This window comes from Cupressus sempervirens, chromosome 3 (genome assembly GCF_028749045.1).
Source record: "Cupressus sempervirens isolate cs-2001-9-10 chromosome 3, ASM2874904v1, whole genome shotgun sequence".
NCBI lineage: Eukaryota > Viridiplantae > Streptophyta > Pinopsida > Cupressales > Cupressaceae > Cupressus > Cupressus sempervirens.
Window position 1 is genome coordinate 96,591,857 of NC_143120.1, and position 5,176 is coordinate 96,597,032.

Sequence of the window (5,176 nt, forward strand, 5' to 3'; positions counted from 1 at the left end):
ATTCTCTTTTTGATAGAGCTCTTCTTGCTCCTCGGCCTTTTTAGTCAGTTCTTGCTTGACCCTACAAAGGACTCTTAATCAAGTATAGATGACATGTATCTTCCACAATCTAAGGACTCTTGTTGTGATACCAAAAATGATGTAGAGCCCTGCCTTAGAAAACTTAGGAGGAAATAAATCACTCGAATAAGTCTACATCAAGGGGTTCGTGCACCTTCAGGATCGATAATTCTACTTAAATAAAATTGACATCTATCTTACTCTCTTAATACCACTAATGTGTAGATATGTGACAGAAACCCATTCAACTTCCTATAGCAACATTGACTTTCTTGCACAATCTTATCTTAAACCGACCACTTCTTTATTGAAATTTAAATACATAGACAACTTGATCACCTTTGAATGTAAAAATTGAATATCAAACCAAATACAAACTAACTACCCAATGAGATTAATCTATGTTCCAAACCACACCATCTTTCTATATGTATGGATTTAGAACTTGATCACAAGCCGACCGTCAATCATGAAATTCTCGATCTCTTACAACATCTGTAAATCCCATATCTTTTTCTTCTTTCATTTCTTTCTTCTCAACCATATTTTTCATGTGTTCCAACTTATTTTCTAATTCTAACAATATCCCCTTCACTTCTTTATTCTCATTCTGATAGAGCTCTTCTTGCTCCTTAACCTTTTTAGCTAGTTCTGCATTGGTCACCATCTTGCTTGATCCCACAAAGGACTCTTAATTAGGTATATACAACATGTAACTTCACACAATCTGAGGACTTTTGCTTTGATACCAAAAATGATTCAGAGCCTCACCTTGAAAAACTTAGGAGGAAATAAATCACTCGACTAAGTTTGCATCAAGGGGTTCGTACACCTTTGGGAATAATTCTACTTAAATCAAATTGACATATATCTTACTTTCTTAATACCACTAATGTGTACATATGTGACAGAAGCCCATTCAAGTTCCTATAGAAACATTGACTTTCCTGCACAATCTTAGCTTAAACTGACCACTTCTTTATTGAAATTGAAATACATAGACAACTTGATCACCTTTGAATGTAAAAACTAAATATCAAACCAAATACAAATTGACTACCCAACTACACCACCTTTTTGCATGCATGGATTTAGAACTCGATCACAAGCTGACCATCGATCATGAAATTCTCATTCTCTTACAACATCTGTAAATCCCATATACAAACCAAAATCTCTCTCTATCAAATATCAACTATGTGATTTCAACACATCAATGAATACATGAAGATATTCATTGTACTCACAAGTTGCATTCCGCAATATAAGAAAAAAAATCTGATACAACAAAAATAAATGAAAACAAAACCACATAATACATAACTCCTCCACAATCATAGAAAATAGATTGTAGAGAGTCTAAAAGACTCCCATCTGCTGTCACAACCCTCAAAACAAGATTTGTTTACATTGAACGACTCAGAAAATCAAATTTCCTGTGAAAAATTCCAAACCAAAAAACTTTTAATTTGGAGTCAAAACTAGACAAATACTTCATTAACCTATGACTATGTCATTGACTTACTCTTAGAACTTAGTTTTTGATTTAGGAAAGAAAATAAGGAAAAATATTGATTCAAATTGAAGACCCACAAAATCCAAAAAAACTCAAAACTCTTTCTATTCCTCTCTTGTTGTAGATGATTCCCATTTAGTTACATAATTTTCCTTTTCAATACTTTCTCATCTCTTTGATTGGGAAGATGAAACATCAATAAAATACAAGAGAACAAAAAATCATTTTTGAATCATGAAGGATCGGTCAAGCATTAGAATTTTCCACGAACTTTTTCTAGTTGTTTGAATTTTCATGTAGCCATTGATTTCCTAGTCGGCTTAATTATTTCAAACACACACAAACACACAAAAAGAAAATTGACTTAAGCTAAAATGAAATTTACTTTCTCCTAAGTGGCTATAATTAGAGAGCTTATAGAATCACTACTCCTCTTATGCCACAATATTATAGGACTTTATTACAAGCATCAAAATTTAAAACACACTTAGAACATGACATCAACTTCCTTCATAGCTTCTGCACTTCCTATAGCATTTTCTTTTTATGGCTTCCTATTGCACAATTCAAAAGTATAGTTTCATCCTTGTTTGTTCTTGTAGCATATTTAACCATGTTAGTTCCTGTAGCATAATATGTCTGGTCTACTCCTGTAACAATTTGTTCCCCTTCTTTATTTGGAGTTCTTTGCGATGATACTGATAGAATATTCACTGGTGTATGGACTTGTGCTCCTTTTCATTTTACTTCTTTTTAGGATCTCCAATTGATCTCCCTTCATGTCTTCTCTCCCTTTCACTTTGTCTTAGCTTTCATAATTTCATCATGTAAAGTGTATTTCCTTCTTGGAATTTTGTTCTCCCCTTATTCTCTTGATATCTTCTCCTTGTAACTCTTTATTAATTATGTCATGTTCCCCTTTTTCATTTCTTCTCGCCCTTTCTCTATCTTCTCCCCCTTTTTCACTAGTAAATTTTGACCTATTTTTCAATGCGGTTCTTGTTGAAATTTTGACAGTTAAACGTCGAAAGTCAACATCACTAGAATTATGACAAAATTTTGATGCATCTCATAGAGGGTGATGTATCGAGAGGAAGATCCCTCAAAAATAATCCCCATCTATGCCACATCCTGGTACCAGAAAACTAATTCAAAATGTCAAACTATTGATGCCAGCTAGAGATGATTCAACATGTATGGTATACCATCAACAACAAACTACATCAAAATTTTGACAATACCTAGAGTTTTAAAAGAATAAATGTATTTCCATTTTCTTTCTCATGGATGGGCTCTATATTAGATTCATCATCTTTACTTGATCTCATCGTATAGTCTTTCGATTTTCTAGTGACTACAATGAGAAGTAAAAATGAACTTGTTCGAATGAGAGGGATTTTATCTAACACTCAAAGTTTCATTAGAGGGTATTCAATTTATTGATTTGTTGCTATGGTTTTGAGAGGAAAAGAAGACATCATAGAGAAGTTTTGGAAGAAGTTGAAAATGGAGACCATAGTGCAACACCTGTACGTAGCACCAACTACCAAGACAGAAAATACATTGACACCAAGCGCAGGGACATCATTTGGCATGCCAACATCATTGTAGTAAAGGTCATTGCAGACTCGGTTCAAACCTCACTAGGTCCCAAGAGCATGCACAAGATGTTCTACACCTCCTCGAGTGATGTGATCATCACCAATGACAATGCCACCATTCTTAACAAAATGGAGCTAACTTAGCCAGCTGCTAAAAAACTTGTAGAGATTTCAAAATCTCAAGATATTGTTGCTGGTGATGGCATGACAATAGTTGTTGTCATCATCAAAGAAATTCTTAAATAATGCGTGAATTTTTTTGTCTAAGGGTGTTCATCCTACCATTATGTTGGAGGCCTTTCAAAGGGCCTCTAAGAAGGTCGTCAAGGTTTTAACTATCATGGCTATTCCTATCGAATTGATGGACCGTGACTATTTGGAAAAAAGTGTGATCACTTCTTTCAATAGTAAGGTTGTTAGCCAATATTCTACCTTATTGGCCTCGGTTGTTGTTGGCATCATCCTGAATGTCATCAACCTTGTGAAGCTTGACATTGTGGATTTGAGGGACATCAAAGTTATGCAAAAATTGGGCAGGACTATTGATGATACATAGATAGTTAAGGGTTTGGTGTTTGATAAGAAGGAAAGGCATAGGACTGGAGGTCCCACTAGGATTGAGAATGCAAAGATTGGAATAATACAGTTCCATATTTTGCCTCCCAAGATAGACATTGAACAAAACATTGTTGTCTCTGATTATACAATGATGGATAGGATTTTGAAGGAGGAGAGGAATTATATTTTGTGTATGATAAAGATGATCAAAGCCATTAGATGCAACATGCTATTGATCTAGAGGAATATTCTATGAGATGTCATGACTAATCTTTTGTTGCATTATCTGTCCAAGGCAAATATTTTGGTGGTTAAGGATGTGGAAATGGATGAAATTGAGTTCATTACCAAGATGTTGAATTGTTTACCCATTGCTAATATTGAACACTTCAGGGAAAAGAAGTTGGGGCATGTTGATTTGGTTGAAGAGGTTTTGACCAATGACATTGACATGAACTAGATTGTTTGAAACTTATATGCAATTTTTAGAAAATCTCATATCTCTAGTCTGTCACACAATCTTTCACTACGTCAAGTAAAAACTTTGAACTAGCAATAGTTGTTGCCATTGCAAGTTTTGGTATAGATTCTAAGGAAGCCCTAGCTACAACTATTGGACCTATAATTGAGGTTCCAATTTTACTTTTATTGGTACATGTAAAACTTTCTTTTAGAAGACGTTGGTTTGCAGAAGTTGCTACCAACTCTAAAAATATTTGACATCAGTTGTGATTGCAAGAGATGTTTCTAGGACTAACATGTATACTGTTAGAGTAAATAATTATTATTTACACTTTTACTTAAGTTTACTGAGGTTAATGCATTTATTTATTAGTTGTATTCTAGAGTTGTTGACAACACGAGAGTTTGTTCCTATCTAAGTCATACTTATCTCCTCACCTTGATCGAAGATATTCCACCTTTTTTGGACGTATGCTTAGCTTTCAACCTTATCTTCTAGCACTTTCTAGCTTGTTCTACAAGCTTCCTTGAGGCCTTTATATTCAAGCTATCTCATTATATTTTTAAACTCATTTTCAAGGCATCTTGTATAGCAATACATTTTTCTTTATTTGCAATATCTTCTCTCTCTCAGTCCATTTAGTTTTTCCAAACTCCACCTCTTTCTTCTTTGGTTTCCCTTCAACAGGTTATTTGCATGCAGGTGATCTTGGCAAGCTGTGAAGTTGGCTTTCATCAACTTCTACATGGTATCAGAGCCACCCTGTTGCTTCTTGGCTGAAGGATTTTTGAAGCCACAATTTGGAGACACAAACCTTAGTTTGTTTGTGATTTTTTTCTTCAATATGAGGGAAGAGCATTTTTTTGGAGCACTTTGAGCCTAAATAGACACTGCCATTGAGTTCAGAAGGCTCATTATAGTCAAGATCCATATAAAAAATTTCCATTTTGGACACAGTTGATCCGAGAGGCAAAAAAA

General features: G+C 34.4%; 1 pseudogene; it reads left to right on the forward strand.

The window, feature by feature from the left end:
* Positions 1-3,082: 3,082 nt before the first annotated feature.
* Positions 3,083-4,195, forward strand: LOC149564956 (T-complex protein 1 subunit delta pseudogene; annotated as a pseudogene).
* Positions 4,196-5,176: the final 981 nt, after the last annotated feature.